Source organism: Schistocerca gregaria, unplaced genomic scaffold (assembly GCF_023897955.1).
Source record: "Schistocerca gregaria isolate iqSchGreg1 unplaced genomic scaffold, iqSchGreg1.2 ptg000178l, whole genome shotgun sequence".
In the NCBI taxonomy this organism is placed as follows: domain Eukaryota; kingdom Metazoa; phylum Arthropoda; class Insecta; order Orthoptera; family Acrididae; genus Schistocerca; species Schistocerca gregaria.
Window position 1 is genome coordinate 1,300,584 of NW_026061728.1, and position 15,567 is coordinate 1,316,150.

A 15,567-nucleotide genomic window follows, 5' to 3' on the forward strand; every position below is an offset into this window, starting at 1 on the left:
TGTTGCGTGTGTTTCAAGCTCAAGAGCATCTCCAAGCAAAAAATGGTCAACAGCAACATTCAGACGGTTTCGTAGTGCTCAATTGCTACATTAAAACGGTATGTTTCTTTTTCAGAACTGGAAAAACACGAGCATGACAGCATTAGAACCTGTAATCTTCTGATCCGAAGTCCGACGCCTTATCCATTAGGCCACACGGTCACTGACGACCAACTATAACATGTATACGACTCATCTCGAAACGCTCACACCCCTGAGGATTTGTGTTTTCGTTCTACACAGCCGCTGCCGCTTGCTCTTTCCCACCCACTCGGTACATTCAACCTCTTACGAGACCGACCAAATATAGACTGAGAAACAAGACCACACACTTTGTGCATTCGGAATCGAAGGCAGGGCGTCCCTCGCCGGATTTGCTACGCTGGAAATTTGCTACTTCTGCAGAAGCGGCGCCGACGACGACGACGACGACGACGACGACGACGACCGCGAGAGGCTCTGAGATATGTGAGAAATACATCTATAAAATGTAATTCAGACTGCCTCGTCCCACCGTATGCTGTACCGCTTTGGTAAATGCTTTATCTGCGCCATTCGCCTTAATCACATCTGAGAGTAATTCTTAAAAAAAACGCCTGTCGGTAATTGTTCGTCATCACAGATACTGTTTGCTATACGGCCACGACGCACAACTGATTTCCAAAATTCATCTTTCTCCTGTTAGAATGGAACTTACGACTCCTGGTTTATTAGAGCACTGCTCTAACGCTGAGCTAAAGAGGCGCGGCCTAGCGGTACTCTTGGGTACTTCGTCCTTACGGTCGTCTGCATCATCCGACTTCAGCTGACAACACTTCATATTACCGGCTAATATTTGCAGCTATGGCGACAAATTACTGCTTGGCTACACATCTGACACGTAACCGATGTGCTGTCCAAACAACAACACTTGCATTTCAGAACATGTCTTTCACACATGTCTACAAAATCACCTTCACCTTCAAATACAGTTTCCTTGCGACTGACAGAGACGTAGGCAAAGTTTAAAGTTGCTATTTCCATTAAATCTCGTTAATCAGAAAAACGGTAATTTACACCTGCAGCGGAACAAAATTCCGTTAAGCCCAGCGTCTGGCTCGAACCCACGACCCTGGGATTAAGAGTCTGACGCTGTACCGACTGAGCTAGCCGGCTACCTCGGTGAATACCTGCCGGGTAGCACGTAACACAGTACTCGTTTGCGTTGGGTGGTCCCATACAGAAACTCTCCATGATGCCTAATGTTTTCCTAACGTCACACTCGTCACGTACTTCACTTTTATGTCATAATCATTTCTGAGAGGTACAGAAATTGCATGACAACATGCAGAGCTAGTGGCGTCAAAATTAACACACATACTTTATGTGACTCAAAAGCCGAACGAGTTACTTTCCGACGTTGTTTTAGATGTGCAAGTGATAGCCAAAACTCGCTGTGTCGGCACTCTGCCGACCATTTCGCTAGTTAACACCGGTCTTGTTGTGTGTGTTTCAAGCTCAAGAGCATCTCCAAGCAAAAAATGGTCAACAGCAACATTCAGACGGTTTCGTACTGCTCAATTGCTACATTAAAACGTTATGTTTCTTTTTCAGAACTGGAAAAACACAAGCGTGACAGCATTCGAACCTGTAATCTTCAGATCCGAAGTCCGACGCCTTATCCATTAGGCCACACGATCACTGACGACCAACATTTACATGTATACGACTCATCTCGAAACGCTCACACCCCTGAGGATTTGTGTTTTCGTTCTACACAGCCGCTGCCCCTTGCTCTTTCCCACCCATTCGTTACATTCAACCTCTGACGAGACCGACCAAATATAGACTGAGAAACAAGACCACACACTTTGTGCATTCGGAATCGAAGGCAGGGCGTCCCTCGCCGCATTTGCTACGATTGCCATTTGCTACTTCTGCAGAAGCGGCGGCGGCGGCGACGACGGCGACGACGACGACGACGAATATCGCGAGAGGCTCTGAGATATGTGAGAAATACATCTATAAAATGTAATTCAGACTGCCTCGTCCCACCTTATGCTGTACCGCTTTGGCAAATGCTTTATCTGCGCCATTCGCCTTAATCGCATCTGAAAGTAATTCTTAAAAAAACGCCTGTCGCTAATTGTTCGTCATCACAGGTACTGTTTGCTATACGGCCACGACGCGCAACTGACTTCCAAAATTAATCTTTCTCCTGTTAGGATGGAACTTACGACCCCTGGTTTATTAGAACACTGCTCTACCGCTGAGCTAAAGAGGCGCGGCCTAGCGGTACTCTTGGGTACTTCGTCCTTACGGTCGTCTGCATCATCCGACTTCAGCTGACAACACTTCATATTACCAGCTAATATTTGCAGCTATGACGACCCATTACTGCTTGGCTACACATCTGACACGTAACCGATGTGCTCTCCAAACAACAACACTTGCATTTCAGAACATGTATTTCACACATGTCTACAAAATCACCTTCACCTTCAAATACAGTTTCCTTGCGACTGACAGAGACGTAGGCAAAGTTTAAAGTTGCTATTTCCATTAAATCTCGTTAATCAGAAAAACGGTAATTTACACCTGCAGCGGAACAAAATTCCGTTAAGCCCAGCGTCTGGCTCGAACCCACGACCCTGGGATTAAGAGTCTGACGCTGTACCGACTGAGCTAGCCGGCTCCCTCGGTGATTACCTGCCGGGTAGCACGTAACACAGTACTCGTTTGCGTTGGGTGGTCTCATACAGAAACTCTCCATGATGCCTAATGTTTTCCTAACGTCACACTCGTCACGTACTTCACTTTTATGTCATAATCATTTCTGAGAGGTACAGAAATTGCATGACAACATGCAGAGCTAGTGGCGTCAAAATTAACACACATACTTTATGTGACTCAAAAGCCGAACGAGTTACTTTCCGACGTTGTTTTAGATGTGCAAGTGATAGTCAAAACTCGCTGTGTCGGCACTCTGCCGACCATTTCGCTAGTTAACACCGGTCTTATTGTGTGTGTTTCAAGCTCAAGAGCATCTCCAAGCAAAAAATGGTCAACAGCAACATTCAGACGGTTTCGTACTGCTCAATCGCTACATTAAAACGTTATGTTTCTTTTTCAGAACTCGAAAAACACAAGCGTGACAGCATTCGAACCTGTAATCTTCAGATCCGAAGTCCGACGCCTTATCCATTAGGCCACACGGTCACTGACGACCAACATTTACATGTATACGACTCATCTCGAAACGCTCACACCCCTGAGGATTTGTGTTTTCGTTCTACACAGCCGCTGCCCCTTGCTCTTTCCCACCCATTCGTTACATTCAACCTCTGACGAGACCGACCAAATATAGACTGAGAAACAAGACCACACACTTTGTGCATTCGGAATCGAAGGCAGGGCGTCCCTCGCCGCATTTGCTACGATTGCCATTTGCTACTTCTGCAGAAGCGGCGGCGGCGGCGACGACGGCGACGACGACGACGACGAATATCGCGAGAGGCTCTGAGATATGTGAGAAATACATCTATAAAATGTAATTCAGACTGCCTCTTCCCACCTTATGCTGTACCTCTTTGGCAAATGCTTTATCTGCGCCATTCGCCTTAATCGCATCTGAAAGTAATTCTTAAAAAAACGCCTGTCGCTAATTGTTCGTCATCACAGGTACTGTTTGCTATACGGCCACGACGCGCAACTGATTTCCAAAATTAATCTTTCTCCTGTTAGGATGGAACTTACGACTCCTGGTTTATTAGAACACTGCTCTACCGCTGAGCTAAAGAGGCGCGGCCTAGCGGTACTCTTGGGTACTTCGTCCTTACGGTCGTCTGCATCATCCGACTTCAGCTGACAACACTTCATATTACCAGCTAATATTTGCAGCTATGACGACCCATTACTGCTTGGCTACACATCTGACACGTAACCGATGTGCTCTCCAAACAACAACACTTGCATTTCAGAACATGTCTTTCACACATGTCTACAAAATCACCTTCACCTTCAAATACAGCTTCCTTGCGACTGACAGAGACGTAGGCAAAGCTTAAAGTTGCTATGTCCACTAAATCTCGTTAATCAGAAAAACGGTAATTTACACTTGCAGCGGAACAAAATTCCGTTCCGCCCAGCGTCTGGCTCGAACCCACGACACTGGGATTAAGAGTCTGACGCTCTACCGACTGAGCTAGCCGGCTACCTCGGTGAATACCTGCCGGGTAGCACGTCACACAGTACTTGTTTGGGTTGGGTGGTCCCATACAGAATCTCTCCATGATGCCTAATGTTTTCCTAACGTCACACTCGTCACGTACTTCACTTTTATGTCATAATCATTTCTGAGAGGTAAAGAAATTGCATGACAACATGCAGAGCTAGTGGCGTCAAAATTAACGCACATACTTTATGTGACTCAAAAGCCGAACGAGTTACTTTCCGACGTTGTTTTAGATGTGCAAGTGATAGTCAAAACTCGCTGTGTCGGCACTCTGCCGACCATTTCGCTAGTTAACACCGGTCTTGTTGTGTGTGTTTCAAGCTCAAGAGCATCTCCAAGCAAAAAATGGTCAACAGCAACATTCAGACGGTTTCGTACTGCTCAATTGCTACATTAAAACGTTATGTTTCTTTTTCAGAACTGGAAAAACACAAGCGTGACAGCATTCGAACCTGTAATCTTCAGATCCGAAGTCCGACGCCTTATCCATTAGGCCACACGGTCACTGACGACCAACATTTACATGTATACGACTCATCTCGAAACGCTCACACCCCTGAGGATTTGTGTTTTCGTTCTACACAGCCGCTGCCCCTTGCTCTTTCCCACCCATTCGTTACATTCAACCTCTGACGAGACCGACCAAATATAGACTGAGAAACAAGACCACACACTTTGTGCATTCGGAATCGAAGGCAGGGCGTCCCTCGCCGCATTTGCTACGATTGCCATTTGCTACTTCTGCAGAAGCGGCGGCGGCGGCGACGACGGCGACGACGACGACGACGAATATCGCGAGAGGCTCTGAGATATGTGAGAAATACATCTATAAAATGTAATTCAGACTGCCTCGTCCCACCTTATGCTGTACCGCTTTGGCAAATGCTTTATCTGCGCCATTCGCCTTAATCGCATCTGAAAGTAATTCTTAAAAAAACGCCTGTCCCTAATTGTTCGTCATCACAGGTACTGTTTGCTATACGGCCTCGACGCGCAACTGATTTCCAAAATTAATCTTTCTCCTGTTAGGATGGAACTTACGACTCCTGGTTTATTAGAACACTGCTCTACCGCTGAGCTAAAGAGGCGCGGCCTAGCGGTACTCTTGGGTACTTCGTCCTTACGGTCGTCTACATCATCCGACTTCAGCTGACAACACTTCATATTACCAGCTAATATTTGCAGCTATGACGACCCATTACTGCTTGGCTACACATCTGACACGTAACCGATGTGCTCTCCAAACAACAACACTTGCATTTCAGAACATGTCTTTCACACATGTCTACAAAATCACCTTCACCTTCAAATACAGTTTCCTTGCGACTGACAGAGACGTAGGCAAAGTTTAAAGTTGCTATTTCCATTAAATCTCGTTAATCAGAAAAACGGTAATTTACACCTGCAGCGGAACAAAATTCCGTTAAGCCCAGCGTCTGGCTCGAACCCACTACCCTGGGATTAAGAGTCTGACGCTGTACCGACTGAGCTAGCCGGCTACCTCGGTGAATACCTGCCGGGTAGCACGTAACACAGTACTCGTTTGCGTTGGGTGGTCCCATACAGAAACTCTCCATGATGCCTAATGTTTTCCTAACGTCACACTCGTCACGTACTTCACTTTTATGTCATAATCATTTCTGAGAGGTACAGAAATTGCATGACAACATGCAGAGCTAGTGGCGTCAAAATTAACACACATAGTTTATGTGACTCAAAAGCCGAACGAGTTACTTTCCGACGTTGTTTTAGATGTGCAAGTGATAGTCAAAACTCGCTGTGTCGGCACTCTGCCGACCATTTCGCTAGTTAACACCGGTCTTGTTGTGTGTGTTTCAAGCTCAAGAGCATCTCCAAGCAAAAAATGGTCAACAGCAACATTCAGACGGTTTCGTACTGCTCAATTGCTACATTAAAACGTTATGTTTCTTTTTCAGAACTGGAAAAACACAAGCGTGACAGCATTCGAACCTGTAATCTTCAGATCCGAAGTCCGACGCCTTATCCATTAGGCCACACGGTCACTGACGACCAACATTTACATGTATACGACTCATCTCGAAACGCTCACACCCCTGAGGATTTGTGTTTTCGTTCTACACAGCCGCTAGCCCTTGCTCTTTCCCACCCATTCGTTACATTCAACCTCTGACGAGACCGACCAAATATAGACTGAGAAACAAGACCACACACTTTGTGCATTCGGAATCGAAGGCAGGGCGTCCCTCGCCGCATTTGCTACGATTGCCATTTGCTACTTCTGCAGAAGCGGCGGCGGCGGCGACGACGGCGACGACGACGACGACGAATATCGCGAGAGGCTCTGAGATATGTGAGAAATACATCTATAAAATGTAATTCAGACTGCCTCGTCCCACCTTATGCTGTACCGCTTTGGCAAATGCTTTATCTGCGCCATTCGTCTTAATCTCATCTGAAAGTAATTCTTAAAAAAACGCCCGTCGCTAATTGTTCGTCATCACAGGTACTGTTTGCTATACGGCCACGACGCGCAACTGATTTCCAAAATTAATCTTTCTCCTGTTAGGATGGAACTTACGACTCCTGGTTTATTAGAACACTGCTCTACCGCTGAGCTAAAGAGGAGCGGCCTAGCCGTACTCTTGGGTACTTCGTCCTTACGGTCGTCTGCATCATCCGACTTCAGCTGACAACACTTCATTTTACCAGCTAATATTTGCAGCTATGACGACCCATTACTGCTTGGCTACACATCTGACACGTAACCGATGTGCTCTCCAAACAACAACACTTGCATTTCAGAACATGTCTTTCACACATGTCTACAAAATCACCTTCACCTTCAAATACAGCTTCCTTGCGACTGACAGAGACGTAGGCAAAGTTTAAAGTTGCTATTTCCATTAAATCTCGTTAATCAGAAAAACGGTAATTTACACTTGCAGCGGAACAAAATTCCGTTCCGCCCAGCGTCTGGCTCGAACCCACGACACTGGGATTAAGAGTCTGACGCTCTACCGACTGAGCTAGCCGGCTACCTCAGTGAATACCTGCCGGGTAGCACGTCACACAGTACTCGTTTGGGTTGGGTGGTCCCATACAGAATCTCTCCATGATGCCTAATGTTTTCCTAACGTCACACTCGTCACGTACTTCACTTTTATGTCATAATCATTTCTGAGAGGTAAAGAAATTGCATGACAACATGCAGAGCTAGTGGCGTCAAAATTAACGCACATACTTTATGTGACTCAAAAGCCGAACGAGTTACTTTCCGACGTTGTTTTAGATGTGCAAGTGATAGTCAAAACTCGCTGTGTCGGCACTCTGCCGACCATTTCGCTAGTTAACACCGGTCTTGTTGTATGTGTTTCAAGCTCAAGAGCATCTCCAAGCAAAAAATGGTCAACAGCAACATTCAGACGGTTTCGTACTGCTCAATTGCTACATTAAAACGTTATGTTTCTTTTTCAGAACTGGAAAAACACAAGCGTGACAGCATTCGAACCTGTAATCTTCAGATCCGAAGTCCGACGCCTTATCCATTAGGCCACACGGTCACTGACGACCAACATTTACATGTATACGACTCATCTCGAAACGCTCACACCCCTGAGGATTTGTGTTTTCGTTCTACACAGCCGCTGCCCCTTGCTCTTTCCCACCCATTCGTTACATTCAACCTCTGACGTGACCGACCAAATATAGACTGAGAAACAAGACCACACACTTTGTGCATTCGGAATCGAAGGCAGGGCGTCCCTCGCCGCATTTGCTACGATTGCCATTTGCTACTTCTGCAGAAGCGGCGGCGGCGGCGACGACGACGACGACGACGACGACGACAAATATCGTGAGAGGCTCTGAGATATGTGAGAAATACATCTATAAAATGTAATTCAGACTGCCTCGTCCCACCTTATGCTGTACCGCTTTGGCAAATGCTTTATCTGCGCCATTCGTCTTAATCTCATCTGAAAGTAATTCTTAAAAAAACGCCCGTCGCTAATTGTTCGTCATCACAGGTACTGTTTGCTATACGGCCACGACGCGCAACTGATTTCCAAAATTAATCTTTCTCCTGTTAGGATGGAACTTACGACTCCTGGTTTATTAGAACACTGCTCTACCGCTGAGCTAAAGAGGAGCGGCCTAGCGGTACTCTTGGGTACTTCGTCCTTACGGTCGTCTGCATCATCCGACTTCAGCTGACAACACTTCATTTTACCAGCTAATATTTGCAGCTATGACGACCCATTACTGCTTGGCTACACATCTGACACGTAACCGATGTGCTCTCCAAACAACAACACTTGCATTTCAGAACATGTCTTTCACACATGTCTACAAAATCACCTTCACCTTCAAATACAGCTTCCTTGCGACTGACAGAGACGTAGGCAAAGTTTAAAGTTGCTATTTCCATTAAATCTCGTTAATCAGAAAAACGGTAATTTACACTTGCAGCGGAACAAAATTCCGTTCCGCCCAGCGTCTGGCTCGAACCCACGACACTGGGATTAAGAGTCTGACGCTCTACCGACTGAGCTATCCGGCTACCTCAGTGAATACCTGCCGGGTAGCACGTCACACAGTACTCGTTTGGGTTGGGTGGTCCCATACAGAATCTCTCCATGATGCCTAATGTTTTCCTAACGTCACACTCGTCACGTACTTCACTTTTATGTCATAATCATTTCTGAGAGGTAAAGAAATTGCATGACAACATGCAGAGCTAGTGGCGTCAAAATTAACGCACATACTTTATGTGACTCAAAAGCCGAACGAGTTACTTTCCGACGTTGTTTTAGATGTGCAAGTGATAGTCAAAACTCGCTGTGTCTGCACTCTGCCGACCATTTCGCTAGTTAACACCGGTCTTGTTGTATGTGTTTCAAGCTCAAGAGCATCTCCAAGCAAAAAATGGTCAACAGCAACTTTCAGACGGTTTCGTACTGCTCAATTGCTACATTAAAACGTTATGTTTCTTTTTCAGAACTGGAAAAACACAAGCGTGACAGCATTCGAACCTGTAATCTTCAGATCCGAAGTCCGACGCCTTATCCATTAGGCCACACGGTCACTGACGACCAACATTTACATGTATACGACTCATCTCGAAACGCTCACACCCCTGAGGATTTGTGTTTTCGTTCTACACAGCCGCTGCCCCTTGCTCTTTCCCACCCATTCGTTACATTCAACCTCTGACGTGACCGACCAAATATAGACTGAGAAACAAGACCACACACTTTGTGCATTCGGAATCGAAGGCAGGGCGTCCCTCGCCGCATTTGCTACGATTGCCATTTGCTACTTCTGCAGAAGCGGCGGCGGCGGCGACGACGACGACGACGACGAATATCGCGAGAGACTCTGAGATATGTGAGAAATACATCTATAAAATGTAATTCAGACTGCCTCGTCCCACCTTATGCTGTACCGCTTTGGCAAATGCTTTATCTGCGCCATTCGTCTTAATCTCATCTGAAAGTAATTCTTAAAAAAACGCCCGTCGCTAATTGTTCGTCATCACAGGTACTGTTTGCTATACGGCCACGACGCGCAACTGATTTCCAAAATTAATCTTTCTCCTGTTAGGATGGAACTTACGACTCCTGGTTTATTAGAACACTGCTCTACCGCTGAGCTAAAGAGGAGCGGCCTAGCGGTACTCTTGGGTACTTCGTCCTTACGGTCGTCTGCATCATCCGACTTCAGCTGACAACACTTCATTTTACCAGCTAATATTTGCAGCTATGACGACCCATTACTGCTTGGCTACACATCTGACACGTAACCGATGTGCTCTCCAAACAACAACACTTGCATTTCAGAACATGTCTTTCACACATGTCTACAAAATCACCTTCACCTTCAAATACAGCTTCCTTGCGACTGACAGAGACGTAGGCAAAGTTTAAAGTTGCTATTTCCATTAAATCTCGTTAATCAGAAAAACGGTAATTTACACTTGCAGCGGAACAAAATTCCGTTCCGCCCAGCGTCTGGCTCGAACCCACGACACTGGGATTAAGAGTCTGACGCTCTACCGACTGAGCTAGCCGGCTACCTCAGTGAATACCTGCCGGGTAGCACGTCACACAGTACTCGTTTGGGTTGGGTGGTCCCATACAGAATCTCTCCATGATGCCTAATGTTTTCCTAACGTCACACTCGTCACGTACTTCACTTTTATGTCATAATCATTTCTGAGAGGTAAAGAAATTGCATGACAACATGCAGAGCTAGTGGCGTCAAAATTAACGCACATACTTTATGTGACTCAAAAGCCGAACGAGTTACTTTCCGACGTTGTTTTAGATGTGCAAGTGATAGTCAAAACTCGCTGTGTCGGCACTCTGCCGACCATTTCGCTAGTTAACACCGGTCTTGTTGTATGTGTTTCAAGCTCAAGAGCATCTCCAAGCAAAAAATGGTCAACAGCAACATTCAGACGGTTTCGTACTGCTCAATTGCTACATTAAAACGTTATGTTTCTTTTTCAGAACTGGAAAAACACAAGCGTGACAGCATTCGAACCTGTAATCTTCAGATCCGAAGTCCGACGCCTTATCCATTAGGCCACACGGTCACTGACGACCAACATTTACATGTATACGACTCATCTCGAAACGCTCACACCCCTGAGGATTTGTGTTTTCGTTCTACACAGCCGCTGCCCCTTGCTCTTTCCCACCCATTCGTTACATTCAACCTCTGACGTGACCGACCAAATATAGACTGAGAAACAAGACCACACACTTTGTGCATTCGGAATCGAAGGCAGGGCGTCCCTCGCCGCATTTGCTACGATTGCCATTTGCTACTTCTGCAGAAGCGGCGGCGGCGGCGACGACGACGACGACGACGACGACGACAAATATCGCGAGAGGCTCTGAGATATGTGAGAAATACATCTATAAAATGTAATTCAGACTGCCTCGTCCCACCTTATGCTGTACCGCTTTGGCAAATGCTTTATCTGCGCCATTCGCCTTAATCGCATCTGAAAGTAATTCTTAAAAAAACGCCTGTCGCTAATTGTTCGTCATCACAGATACTGTTTGCTGTACGGCCACGACGCGCAACTGATTTCCAAAATTCATCTTTCTCCTGTTAGGATGGAACTTACGACTCCTGGTGTATTAGAACACTGCTCTACCGCTGAGCTAAAGAGGCGCGGCCTAGCGGTACTCTTGAGTACTTCGTCCTTACGGTCGTCTGCATCATCCGACTTCAGCTGACAACACTTCATATTACCAGCTAATATTTGCAGCTATGACGACCCATTACTGTTTGGCTACACATCTGACACGTAACCGATGTGCTCTCCAAACAACAACACTTGCATTTCAGAACATGTCTTTCACACATGTCTACAAAATCACCTTCACCTTCAAATACAGCTTCCTTGCGACTGACAGAGACGTAGGCAAAGTTTAAAGTTGCTATTTCCATTAAATCTCGTTAATCAGAAAAACGGTAATTTACACTTGCAGCGGAACAAAATTCCGTTCCGCCCAGCGTCTGGCTCGAACCCACGACCCTGGGATTAAGAGTCTGACGCTGTACCGACTGAGCTAGCCGGCTACCTCAGTGAATACCTGCCGGGTAGCACGTCACACAGTACTCGTTTGGGTTGGGTGGTCCCATACAGAATCTCTCCATGATGCCTAATGTTTTCCTAACGTCACACTCGTCACGTACTTCACTTTTATGTCATAATCATTTCTGAGAGGTAAAGAAATTGCATGACAACATGCAGAGCTAGTGGCGTCAAAATTAACGCACATACTTTATGTGACTCAAAAGCCGAACGAGTTACTTTCCGACGTTGTTTTAGATGTGCAAGTGATAGTCAAAACTCGCTGTGTCGGCACTCTGCCGACCATTTCGCTAGTTAACACCGGTCTTGTTGTATGTGTTTCAAGCTCAAGAGCATCTCCAAGCAAAAAATGGTCAACAGCAACATTCAGACGGTTTCGTACTGCTCAATTGCTACATTAAAACGTTATGTTTCTTTTTCAGAACTGGAAAAACACAAGCGTGACAGCATTCGAACCTGTAATCTTCAGATCCGAAGTCCGACGCCTTATCCATTAGGCCACACGGTCACTGACGACCAACATTTACATGTATACGACTCATCTCGAAACGCTCACACCCCTGAGGATTTGTGTTTTCGTTCTACACAGCCGCTGCCCCTTGCTCTTTCCCACCCATTCGTTACATTCAACCTCTGACGAGACCGACCAAATATAGACTGAGAAACAAGACCACACACTTTGTGCATTCGGAATCGAAGGCAGGGCGTCCCTCGCCGCATTTGCTACGATTGCCATTTGCTACTTCTGCAGAAGCGGCGGCGGCGGCGACGACGACGACGACGACGACGACGAATATCGCGAGAGGCTCTGAGATATGTGAGAAATACATCTATAAAATGTAATTCAGACTGCCTCGTCCCACCTTATGCTGTACCGCTTTGGCAAATGCTTTATCTGCGCCATTCGCCTTAATCGCATCTGAAAGTAATTCTTAAAAAAACGCCTGTCGCTAATTGTTCGTCATTACAGGTACTGTTTGCTATACGGCCACGACGCACAACTGATTTCCAAAATTAATCTTTCTCCTGTTAGGATGGAACTTACGACTCCTGGTTTATTAGAACACTGCTCTACCGCTGAGCTAAAGAGGCGCGGCCTAGCGGTACTCTTGGGTACTTCGTCCTTACGGTCGTCTGCATCATCCGACTTCAGCTGACAACACTTCATATTACCAGCTAATATTTGCAGCTATGACGACCCATTACTGCTTGGCTACACATCTGACACGTAACCGATGTGCTCTCCAAACAACAACACTTGCATTTCAGAACATGTCTTTCACACATGTCTACAAAATCACCTTCACCTTCAAATACAGCTTCCTTGCGACTGACAGAGACGTAGGCAAAGTTTAAAGTTGCTATTTCCATTAAATCTCGTTAATCAGAAAAACGGTAATTTACACTTGCAGCGGAACAAAATTCCGTTCCGCCCAGCGTCTGGCTCGAACCCACGACACTGGGATTAAGAGTCTGACGCTCTACCGACTGAGCTAGCCGGCTACCTCGGTGAATACCTGCCGGGTAGCACGTCACACAGTACTCGTTTGGGTTGGGTGGTCCCATACAGAATCTCTCCATGATGCCTAATGTTTTCCTAACGTCACACTCGTCACGTACTTCACTTTTATGTCATAATCATTTCTGAGAGGTAAAGAAATTGCATAACAACATGCAGAGCTAGTGGCGTCAAAATTAACGCACATACTTTATGTGACTCAAAAGCCGAACGAGTTACTTTCCGACGTTGTTTTAGATGTGCAAGTGATAGTCAAAACTCGCTGTGTCGGCACTCTGCCGACCATTTCGCTAGTTAACACCGGTCTTGTTGTGTGTGTTTCAAGCTCAAGAGCATCTCCAAGCAAAAAATGGTCAACAGCAACATTCAGACGGTTTCGTACTGCTCAATTGCTACATTAAAACGTTATGTTTCTTTTTCAGAACTGGAAAAACACAAGCGTGACAGCATTCGAACCTGTAATCTTCAGATCCGAAGTCCGACGCCTTATCCATTAGGCCACACGGTCACTGACGACCAACATTTACATGTATACGACTCATCTCGAAACGCTCACACCCCTGAGGATTTGTGTTTTCGTTCTACACAGCCGCTGCCCCTTGCTCTTTCCCACCCATTCGTTACATTCAACCTCTGACGAGACCGACCAAATATAGACTAAGAAACAAGACCACACACTTTGTGCATTCGGAATCGAAGGCAGGGCGTCCCTCGCCGCATTTGCTACGATTGCCATTTGCTACTTCTGCAGAAGCGGCGGCGGCGGCGACGACGGCGACGACGACGACGACGAATATCGCGAGAGGCTCTGAGATATGTGAGAAATACATCTATAAAATGTAATTCAGACTGCCTCGTCCCACCTTATGCTGTACCGCTTTGGCAAATGCTTTATCTGCGCCATTCGCCTTAATCGCATCTGAAAGTAATTCTTAAAAAAACGCCTGTCGCTAATTGTTCGTCATCACAGGTACTGTTTGCTATACGGCCACGACGCGCAACTGATTTCCAAAATTAATCTTTATCCTGTTAGGATGGAACTTACGACTTCTGGTTTATTAGAACACTGCTCTACCGCTGAGCTAAAGAGGCGCGGCCTAGCGGTACTCTTGGGTACTTCGTCCTTACGGTCGTCTGCATCATCCGACTTCAGCTGACAACACTTCATATTACCAGCTAATATTTGCAGCTATGACGACCCATTACTGCTTGGCTACACATCTGACACGTAACCGATGTGCTCTCCAAGCAACAACACTTGCATTTCAGAACATGTCTTTCACACATGTCTACAAAATCACCTTCACCTTCAAATACAGCTTCCTTGCGACTGACAGAGACGTAGGCAAAGTTTAAAGTTGCTATTTCCATTAAATCTCGTTAATCAGAAAAACGGTAATTTACACTTGCAGCGGAACAAAATTCCGTTCCGCCCAGCGTCTGGCTCGAACCCACGACACTGGGATTAAGAGTCTGACGCTCTACCGACTGAGCTAGCCGGCTACCTCGGTGAATACCTGCCGGGTAGAACGTCACACAGTACTCGTTTGGGTTGGGTGGTCCCATACAGAATCTCTCCATGATGCCTAATGTTTTCCTAACGTCACACTCGTCACGTACTTCACTTTTATGTCATAATCATTTCTGAGAGGTAAAGAAATTGCATGACAACATGCAGAGCTAGTGGCGTCAAAATTAACGCACATACTTTATGTGACTCAAAAGCCGAACGAGTTACTTTCCGACGTTGTTTTAGATGTGCAAGTGATAGTCAAAACTCGCTGTGTCGGCACTCTGCCGACCATTTCGCTAGTTAACACCGGTCTTGTTGTGTGTGTTTCAAGCTCAAGAGCATCTCCAAGCAAAAAATGGTCAACAGCAACATTCAGACGGTTTCGTACTGCTCAATTGCTACATTAAAACGTTATGTTTCTTTTTCAGAACTGGAAAAACACAAGCGTGACAGCATTCGAACCTGTAATCTTCAGATCCGAAGTCCGACGCCTTATCCATTAGGCCACACGGTCACTGACGCCCAACATTTACATGTATACGACTCATCTCGAAACGCTCACACCCCTGAGGATTTGTGTTTTCGTTCTACACAGCCGCTGCCCCTTGCTCTTTCCCACCCATTCGTTACATTCAACCTCTGACGAGACCGACCAAATATAGACTGAGAAACAAGACCACACACTTTGTGCA